Source organism: Tursiops truncatus, chromosome 6 (assembly GCF_011762595.2).
Source record: "Tursiops truncatus isolate mTurTru1 chromosome 6, mTurTru1.mat.Y, whole genome shotgun sequence".
NCBI classification, from domain to species: domain Eukaryota; kingdom Metazoa; phylum Chordata; class Mammalia; order Artiodactyla; family Delphinidae; genus Tursiops; species Tursiops truncatus.
Genome location: NC_047039.1, coordinates 45,633,850 through 45,645,019, shown reverse-complemented (window position 1 = coordinate 45,645,019; position 11,170 = coordinate 45,633,850). Strand labels below are relative to the sequence as shown.

Sequence of the window (11,170 nt, the reverse complement as noted above, 5' to 3'; positions counted from 1 at the left end):
GCAGGGCCTGGCAACCAACCACACTGCAGGCTAACGAAGCCTACCAGACCTCCCACATAGTCAGCCCACTACAACAGAAAGACCCACACAATCCTCATGGGGGAAATGCCTAGAGCATATAGCATGGGAAATGAGATGGGAGTGCGCTGCTGGGATGCATAAGACATCTCCTACAGAAGGCCCCTTCTCCAAGGTCAGGAAACAGACAAAATGAGGTTGCTGAGGAACATGTTCCAGACGAAGGAAGAAGGAAGTGGAGATACACAACTTACCTGAGGAGAAGAATTCAGGGTAATGATGGTACAGATGATCAAAGAACCTGGGAGAAGAATGGAGCAAGAAGTTAGAAGTTTTTAACAGAGTTAGAAAATATACAGAACCACCAAACAGATATGAAGAATACAATTACTGAAATGAAAAATATATATGAAGGAATCAACAGCAGACTAAATGATACAGAGAAATGAATCAGTGAGCTGGAAGACAGTCATGTAAATAACTGCCACTGGAAAGAAAGAATGAAAAGAAATGAGGACAGTTACAGATACCTCTGGGACTACAATAAGCACACTAATATTTGCATTATAGGGGTCCTAGAATGAGAAGAGAGAGGGGGAAAGGAGCTGAAAACACATTTGAAGACATAATACTTGAAAACTTCCCTAACCTGGGAAAGGGAACAGTCACCCAAGTCCAGGAAGCACAGAGTCCCATAGAGGATTAACCCCAAGAGGAACACACCAAGACACATTGTAATTAAAATGAGAAAAATTAAAGAGAATATTAAAAGCAGCAAAAGAAAAGCAACAAACATACAAGGGAATCCCCATAAGACTATCAAGTGATTTTTCGGCAGAAACTCTGCAAGCCAGAAGGGAGTGGCACAATATATTTAAAATTATGAAAGGGAAAAACCTTTGCTATGGTACTTGAGGAGGGTGTTTGCAGCCAAGAATATCTAGCAAGGCTCTAGAGGAAAAACCTTTGCTATGGTACTTGAGGAGGGTGTATCCAGCCAAGAATACTCTATCTAGCAAGGCTCTCCTTCAGATTTGGTGGCAAAATCAAAAGCTTCATGTACAGGCAAAAGCTAAAAGAGTACAGCACCACCAAACCAGCTTTACAAATGATAAAGGAACTTTTCTAGGCAAAAAAAAAAAGTGACAACTAGAAACAAAATTATGGAATGAAAAGCTCACCAGTAAAGGCAAACATACAGTAAAGGTAGGAAATCATCCAAGCACAAAGCTAGTAGGAAGCTTAAAAGACAAAAGTAATCAAATCGTCTATATCCACAATAAGCAGTTAGGGGATACACAAAACAATTATATGTAAAATATATCAAAATCAGTAATTGTGAGGGGAGGAAAGTACAATGCATTTGAAATTAAGAGACCAGCAACTTAATCGCGTGTGTGTGTGTGTGTGTGTGTGTGTGTGTGTGTGTGTGTGTGTGAGTGAGATATACAGATTGCTATATAAAAACCTCATGGGAACCAAAAACCAAAAATCTATAATGCACACACAAAGGAAAACCAAACAACATTAAAGATAGCCATCAAATCATGAGAACAAAAGAAAAGGGGAAAAAAGACCTACAAAAACAACCCCTAAACAATTAACAAAATGGCAATAAGAATATCATGTTGATAATTACCTTAAATGCAAATGGACTAAATGCTCCAATCAGAAGACACAGAGTGGCTGAAGGGACACAAGAATAAGGCAGGTGTGTGTGTGTGTGTGTACACACACACACACACACACACACACACACACACACACACACACACACACACACACACTGCCTACAGGAGACTACAGATTTAGAGACACAGAGTGAAGGTGAGAGGATGGATAAAGGTATTCCACACAAATGGAAGTCAAAAGAAAGCCATAGTAGCAATACTTATCAGACAAAATAGACTTTAAAACAGACTGTCACAAGGGACAAAGAAGGACACTACATAATGATCAAGGGATCAATCCAAGAATAAATTATAATTGTAACTATATATGCATCCAACATAGGAGCACCTATATACATGTATGACACACATTAACAGACATAAAAGAAGTTGATGGTAACACAATAATAGTAGGGGACTTTAAAACCCCATTTACATCAATGGACAGATCATCCAGACAGAAAATCAATAAGGAAACACTGGTCTTAAGTGACATATTAGAGCAGATGGGCTTAATTGATATATATAGAGAGGATTCCATTCGAAAGTAGCAGAATACACATTCTTTTCAAGTGCACGTGGACCATTCTCCAGTATAGATCACATGCTAGGGCACAAAACAAACCTCAGTAAATTTAAAACTGAAATCATATCAAGCATCTTTTCTGACCACAACACTATGAGACTACAGGTCAACTACAAAGTTGTGTTTTGTGCAAAAAAACACAAACATGTGGAAGCTAAACAATATGCTGCTAAACAACCAATGGATCACTGCAGAAATCAAAGAGGAAATCAAAAAATACTTAAAGGCAACTGAAAATGAAAACAATGCAATCCAAAATCTACAAGATGTAGCAAAAGCAGTTCTAAGAGGAAAGTTTATAGTGATACAAACTTACCTCAGGAAACTAGGAAAGTCTCAATCTTTCTTTACACCTAAAGGAACTAGAGAAAAAACAAACAAAACCCAAAGTTAGTAGAAGAAAAGAAAGATCAGAGCAGAAATACAGACTAAAAAACAAAGGTCAATGAAACTGAGTTGGTTCTTTGAAAAGATAAATAAAATTGAAAAACTTTAGCTAGGCTCATCAAGAAAAAAGGGGAGAGGGCCCAAATCAATAAACTCAGAAATGAAAAAGGGGACGTTACAACCCAGATCACAGAAATACAAAGGATCCTAAAAGACTACTACAAAACTATATGCCAGTAAAATGGACAAATCTTAGAAAGGTACCATCTCCCAAGACCAAATCAGGAAGAAATAGAAAATGTGAACAGACCAATTACCAATAGTGATACTGAATCAATAATTTGAAAAACCCCCAACAAAGTCCAGGACCAGATGGCTTCACAGGTGAACTGTACCAAACATTTAAAGAAGGATTAACACCTGTCCTCAAATTAGTCCCAAAAATTGCAGAGGAAGGAACACTTCCATACTCATTTTATGAGGCCAGCATCACCCTGAAACCAAAACCAAAGATACCACACACACACACACAAAATTACAGGCCAGTATCACCGATGAAGATAGTTGCAAAAATACTCAAAAAAATATTAGCAAACTGAATCCAACAATACAGTAAAAGGATCATATATCATGGTCAAGTAGGATTTATCCCAGGGATGCAAGGACTTTTCAATATCCACAAATCAATGTGATACATGATACAGCACATTAAAACTGAAGAATAAAAACCATATGATCATCTCAGTAGATGCAGAAAAAGCTTTTGACAAAATTCAACATCCATTTATGATAAAACTCTAGAAAGTGGACATAAAGGGAACATAAGGTAATAGAGGCTATATATGACAAGCCCACAGCTAACATATTCAGTGAGAAGTTGAACGCATTTCCTCTAAGATCAGGAAAAAGACAAGGATGCCCACTCTTGCCACTTTTATTCAACATAGTCTTGGAAGTCCTAGAAAAGTCCAGAAAGGAAAAAGAAATAAAAGGAATCTGAATTGGAAAAGAAGAAAAACTGTCACTATTGGCAGATGACATGATACTATTCACAGAAAATCCTAAAGATGCCATCAGAAAACTACTAGAGCTAGTCAGTGAATTCGGTAAAGTTGCAGGATACAAAATTAATATACAGAAATCTCTTACATTTCTGTATACTAACAACGAACTATCAGAACAATAAATTAAGTAAACAATCCCATTCACCATCATACCAAAACAAATAAAATACCTAGGAATAAACCTAGCTAAGGAGGTAAAAGACCTGTACTCAGAAACTGTAAGACACTTATGAAAGAAATTGAAGACATCACAGATGGAAAGAAATACCGTGTATTTCTGGAAGAATGGACTGGAAGAATTAATATAGTTAGAATGACCAAACTACCAAAGGCAATCTACAATTCAAAGCAATCTCTATCAAAATACCAGGAGCATTTTTCATCAACCTAGAACAAATAATTTTAAAATTTGTATGGAAACACAAAAGACCCCAAATAGCCAAAACAATCTTGAGAAAGAAGAATAGAGCTAGAAGAATAATGTTCTCTGACTTCAGGGTATATTACAAAGCTACAATAATCAAGGCAGTATGTACTGGCACAAAAACAGACACATAGATCAATGGAAAAATATAGAGCCCAGAAATAAACTGATGTATTTATGGTCAGTTAATCTATGACAAAGGAGGCAAGAATATACAATAGAGAAAAGGCAGTCTCTTCAATAAGTGGTGCTGGGAAAACTGGACAGCTACATGTAAAAGAATGAAATTAGAACATCCTCTAACACCATATACAAAAATAAACTCAAAGTGGATTAAAGAGCTAAATGTAAGGGGCTTCCCTGGTGGCGCAGTGGTTTAGAGTCTGCCTGCTGATGCAGGGGACGCGGGTTCGTGCCCCGGTCCAGGAAGATCCCACATGCCGCGGAGCAGTTGGGCCTGTGAGCCATGGCCGCTGAGCCTGTGCGTCCGGAGCCTGTGATCCGCAACAGGAGAGGCCACAACAGTGAGAGGCCCGTGTACTGCAAAAAAAAAAAAAAAAAAAAAAAAGACCTAAATGTAAGATTGGATACCACAGAACTCCTAGAGGAAAACATAGGCAGAACACCCTTTGACATAAATTGTAGCAATCTTTTTTTTGATCTGTCTCCTAAAACAAAGTAAATAAAAGCAAAAATAAAAAAATGTGACCTAATTGAGAAGATTTTGCACAGCAAAGGAAACCACCAACAAAATGAAAAGATAATTTATTGATTGGGAGAAGATATTTGCAAATGATATGACCTATAAGGAGTTAATATCTAACATATATAAACAGCTCATACAACTTAACATCAAAAAATTAACAGCCTGATTAAAAATGGGAAGAACTGAACAGATATTTTCCCAAAGAGGAAATGCAGATGGCTAAGAGGCACAGGAAAAGATGTTCAACATTGCTAATCATCAGGGAAATGCAAATCAAAGCCACGATGAAATGTCACCTCACCCCTGTCAGAATGGCTATCATCAAAAAGAACACAAATAACAAATGTTGGTGAGGCTGTGGAGAAAATGGAACCCTTGTACACTGTTGGTGGGAATGTAGATTGGTGCAGCCACTGTGGAGAACAGTACGGAGGTTTCTCAAAAAACTACAAATAGAACTACCATATGACCCAGCAACACATATCAGAAAAAACAAAAACACCGATTCAAAAAGATACGTGTGGGACTTCACTGGTGGTCCAGTAGTTAAGAATCCACCTTCCAATGCAGGGGACATGGGTTTGAGACCTGGTCAGGGAATTAAGATCCCACATGCCACAGGGCAACTAAGCCTGCATGCCGCAACTACTGAGCCCATGCACTCTAGAGCCCACACGCCACAACTACTGAGCCCGCATGCTCTGGAGCCTGCGCGCCGCAATGAAGAGCCCGTGCGCTGCAATGAAAGATTCCACGCGCTGCAATGAAAGATCCCACATGCCACAACAAAGATCCCACATGCCGCAACGAAAATCCCACATGCTGCAACTAAGATGCAACCAAATAATTTAAAAAGATACATGCACCCCAATGTTCATAGCAGCATTATTTACAATTGCCAATATACAGAAGTAAATGGATAAAGACGTGGTATCTATATACAATGGAATACCTCTCAGCCAAAAAAAAGAATGAAATTTTGCCATTGGTAGCAACATGGACGGACTTGGACGGTATTACACTAAATGAAATAAGTCAGACAAAGACAAATACTGTATTACTTACGTGTGGAATCTAAAAACCACAACAAACTAGAGAATATAACACAAGCAGACTCACATATATAGAAAACAAACTAATGGTTACCAGTGGGGAGAGGGAAGGGGGAAGGGGCAATACAAGGGATAGGAGATTAAGAGGTACAAACTATTACGTATAAAGTAAGCTACAAGGATATATTGTACAACACAGGGAATATAGCCAATATTTTATAATAACTAAATTGAGTATAACATTTAAAACTATAAATCACTATACTGTACACCTTATATAATATTACACATCAACTGTATTTCAATTTAAAAAATTTCTTTAATGGAACCACAGGAAAAATTTTTTTTCTCTGAATATCTGACCCTCTCTATACACTAAGAGTTACCATAGGGATTTTGTATTCATTTATTTGAGTATCACCTGAAGACAGAACTTTCACATACACAATAAAAACTTCTGCTGGTTTCTGTCATTACTGTTTTTTTAAAAAGCCTACATTTTTTGTAATCCATCTAACTAAGGATTTTGACTTACAACCAGTAGGTGGCAGAATAACATCAACCCCTAGAAAGTAGTTGTTCAGAGACTGTTACCAAGAAAATAGAGGAACTATCTATTATTAGTGCATTTAGTTAAGGACCACAACTTAAGCAGTTCTGTAGTGTATGCAATCATCTTTAGTGAATATCTAAGTCTTTTTTCAACCATCATTCTGCCATTCAAATATATGCTTAAAAATGGATACTAGCAACACAGATTAGGTATCAAAATCGGGGGAGAAATTCCAAAACATTCATTTTTAAAAGTATGGAAATTTCCCTGGTGGTGCAGTGTTTAAGAATCTGCCTGCCAATGCAGGGGACACGGGTTTGATCCCCGGTCCGGTAAGATCCCACATGCCACAGAGCAACTAAGCCCGTGCACCACAACTACCAAGCCTGCACTCTAGAGCCCACGCGCTGCAACTACTGAGTCCACAATGAAGAGCAGCCCCTGCTCGCCGCAACTAGAGAAAGCCCATGCACAGCAACAAAGACACAACACAGCCAAAAATTATTAACACACGTATGTGGAATCTAGAAAAATGGTACAGATGAGTTGGTTTGCAAGGCAGAAATAGAGACAGATACAGAGAACAAACATATGGACACCAAGAGGGGAAAGTGGGGGGTGGGGTGGGAGGGGATGAATTGGGAGATGGGGCTTGACATATATACACTAATATGTATAAAATAGATAACTAATAAGAACCTGCTATATACATAACACAGGGAACTCCACTGTACGGTGGAAACTAACAACATTGTAAAGCAACTATACCCCAATAAAAAAAATTGTTTTTAATTAAAAAAAATAAAGAATACCTCTCTTTAACAAAGGAATTTAAAATTCTAATTCTAGAATTATCCCTATTAAAATTACCTACAAGGCACAATGCCTCGTGTTACAACTATAATCTGCTGGAAGTATTAACCAATGCTTTAAATTATGATACAAATAATATGAAACAAGGTTTTTATACTATGCAGATAACATGACTCTCTAAGGTAAAAAAAGAGAATCCCCCAAAATCCCCTCAAAATGTTAAGAATCAATGAGAGTAATAACAAAAACATGGTAAAATCATGTATTTCCTACTACTGCAATAGTTTGAAATATAATGTGAAAACAAAACGCCATTCAAAACAGCAATCTACATGCCAAGGACAACTTGAATAAAATATCATTATAACTGAAGAAAAAGACCCTAGTTTGCCCATATTATAAATAAGACCTTTATTACATGATGTTTACAAAGCATAAAAATTCAGTGAGAAAGTAAAGATTATTCAAAAAGTTGTGATGGAACAAGTGGATAATAACTTGGAAACAGAATACTAGTAAAAAGCTGTATCCATAACAATAACATAAAATACCAGGGTAATTACACCTTCACATGATGGGGGGAAGTTGTGCAAGACAGCATTAAAAAAATGACAAAGGAAAAACTAATTTCACTACATTACAAAAAATACCTTGGGGGCTTCCCTGGTGGTGCAGTGGTTGGGAGTCCGCCTGCCGATGCAGGGGACACGGGTTCGTGCCCCGGCCTGGGAAGATCCCACGTGCCGCAGAGTGGCTAGGCCCATGAGCCATGGCCGCTGAGCCTGTGCTCCACAACGGGAGAGGCCACAGCAGTGAGAGGCCCACGTACCGCAAAAAAAAAAAAAAAAAAAAAAAAAATACCTTGTATGTTAAGACATGCACTCAAAGAAAGATGGGAAAATACTTGCTGTAAAGATAGATTAATAGTCTTAATATAAAAGGAATTTTCATAAATTTATTTTAAAAATTCATCTTCATTTCAACCAGAAAAAAGAAAAGCTATCTGAACAAGAGACAAGCAGTAAATGCTACCTTAGCACGTTAAGAATAAGCACTGACAAAGCAATAGAGGACAAGGAACGTGACATCCGTACTATGTAAAAAAAATTATCACCAAAAGGTCAAAATGCAATAAAAGACAGACATATTTGACTATTAAACTGAATGTGTCAAGGTGGTCAAAAGGTACAAATAAGTCCTGGGGATATAATGTTCAGCATGGTGACTATCAATAATACTGTATTGTATATTTGAAAGTTGCTAAGAGTAGATCTTAAACGTTCTCATCACAAGAAAAAAATTGTATTAACTATGTGTGGTAATGGAAGTTAATTAGACTTATCATTTCATAATATATACATAGAATCATTATGTTGTATGCCTGAAACAAATATCATTATATCTGAATTTTTAAAAATTGAATAGCCCAGCCCCCCCCCCCCCCAAAAATGACATAAATTGAGGAAAAAAGTCTTTGTAGCTAATAGGATACTTAAAATAATAGACAGGAACAAATGATTCACATATGAAAAAATGCACATGCTCAATAAGCAAAAAATTCAGTGTTTCCAATAATTAAAGAAATATAAATCCAAACAGTAAGATAACTGGAACTGCCAAGATTGCCTTTGAAATAGTCACTAAACACATTCTGGTGGAAACGCAGTCACAATCCTGGAAATATTTTTCAAAAGCCTAAAAAAGCCTACACTATTTGACTCAGATTTTACTTAGAACTTATCACAGGGTAATAAGAGAGAAAATTTTTTGGAAGAATATTAAATTTGCTTAATTTATGATAAAAAATTGGGGGTAGATATTTAAATATATAACCATAGGGAAATGGAAAAAAAATATGAAGGCACATTCATGGGTGAAATACTGTATAGACATTTAACACTTTCAAATAAAAGAACTTGTGAAAATCATTAAGACAAAACTAAAGTAAAAAATTATGCAATACAATGACAGTAACAAATATCTTACTAAATGCTTCTCTGTGTATGTTTTATGCTAATCACTTTATAATATTATCTCCTTCCAATTCTGATATAGATAACAATTATTAATGCCCACCACCAATCCCATAGACAAATGAGAAAATGAAGCTTAGGTTAACTTACCCTAAGGTCTTTCAATCGTTGAGCTGCGGATAGAACGTTGGTTTTACTTCTGATAGTATGCTTCTGTAGTTTTGAATGAAATTTTCTGTAGGAGTATATTTTGTCTTTATAATCAGAACAAGATAATTTTAATTACAAACCAGAAAAATTTGAACATGATTAAATATGTTTGCTTTGCAGGTAATCTACAGAAATACTACTCTTGGCAAGTGGGAAAAAAATTAAATATGGATTTTTATCTGGTTTTAAAATGGAATGTTTTTCTTAATGCACATGCATTTGATAATTAGGAAAAAAGCACCTTACATATTATTTTCTAATACATACAGATTTTAGAAAACTTGGAGAAAGCCATAATGAAAGTAGTGTGTGCCTTTGGAAATTGAACTTACTTCCTTTTATCATCCAGATTTTAGCTTAAGTTCTGACATATTTGCAAAGTATTTGACAAATGTCTGTACATATATAAATTCATAATATACCTAGTATTAACATGTTACTTTTGACATGTGGAATCACTGATAATTTACACCCTCTGTTCACTTTCATTTTCCTGTACTTACTGTAATAGGAATTATTTTTATAATCAGGAAACTTAACAAAAGCTTATTTTTGAAACTATCAGAAAAACTAAAACAAGAAATAAAATGTTAACAGAATGCTTTACATGCTTGCAGCTTTTATCCTCTTTTAAATATTTTTCTAAATGTTCTGTAAAAAAAACTATCAGCTTGTAAAATAAAGATATCTTTCCAATCATTTTAGTCACCTCAAATTTCTTTATCTGTAAGGAAGGAATTCCAGATTTAATTAGATTTAATTAGCATAACACCAGTCAGCTGTTTTATGATTATCAAGAGTCCTGTCAATTGCAGAAAGTTATACAGTAAAAGAATGAGAGGTGGGATGTGTGAGGCTGGAGGCAGGGGGTAAAGGTGGAGCAGTTAACTTACCTGGCTGAACAATATTTAGTTAATTACAAAGCAACACAGTCAAATGTAATAGAAGGCAGAAACCTTTTCTCAACAAGGGAAAGAGAAAAGCTTATGCAGAGCAGACATGGGGCAATACCATCTCAGCACGTCAGAATTAGCACCAAAAAAGTAATACATCAAAATGATGTAAAAAATAAAGGAACCATAGCAAAATTATACCCAAAAGGTCAAAATGCAAAAAGATGGACAAATTTGATCTCAAAAATTAACTAAACGGCCCTGCCTCTGTAAACCTCTAACAGATTGAGAAAAAAAGTCAATGCAAGCAAATGCCAGTTAAATTATATTTATTATATAAAGAGATCCTATAACTGGATATGAAAAAGGAAGCAACTCCAATAGGTATTACAAGGGCAAAGGATATTAACATTCGATTAAAGAGGAACACAGCTACTCAAAAAACACAAATATTTAACTTCATTAATAATTAAGGAAATAATTGGGATGCTATTTCTTGCTTATTCAATGTACAAAGTTATTAGCAATTTCTACTTTTTCTATTTCCTAAATGTTCTCAAATGTGCTATTTTTAGTAATAAAAAATTGAATCATTTAAAAAAAATAGGAAGTATGAAATTTTCTGCCAATGCAGAAATCATAAAAGCATTAAAATGAATCAATACCTGTATGGGCAGTGAGGTTCAGATCCCTTGAAGCCAATTCCTTTTGTCTTGGTTCCTGAGTTTTATTATGAGGTTGTCAATAAAGAGAAGGTTGTTCCTGATTTACACTATGACAATCTCCCAAGTATAGGGATATAAATATAAACATATGTATGT

At 35.8% G+C, this 11,170-nt stretch overlaps 1 protein-coding gene across 26 annotated transcripts in view; it reads right to left on the bottom strand.

Annotated features, from left to right (window-relative positions):
- Positions 1 to 11,170, bottom strand: part of KLHL9 (kelch like family member 9) — a 46,469-nt gene that overhangs the window by 31,389 nt on the left and 3,910 nt on the right. For 16 of the 26 annotated variants that reach the window (XM_073806078.1, XM_073806080.1, XM_073806077.1 and 13 more), the window contains exons 2-4: positions 9,397 to 9,500; positions 2,591 to 2,636; positions 273 to 319 (exon numbers count right to left, since the gene is read on the bottom strand). The gene's annotated coding sequence lies outside the window, so the exon portion shown is untranslated. Of the gene's footprint in view, positions 1 to 272; positions 320 to 1,657; positions 1,705 to 2,590; positions 2,637 to 4,511; positions 4,690 to 9,396; positions 9,501 to 11,170 lie in introns of those variants that run through there. The other 10 variants (XM_073806083.1, XM_033858028.2, XM_033858033.2 and 7 more) reach the window with 6 other exon arrangements.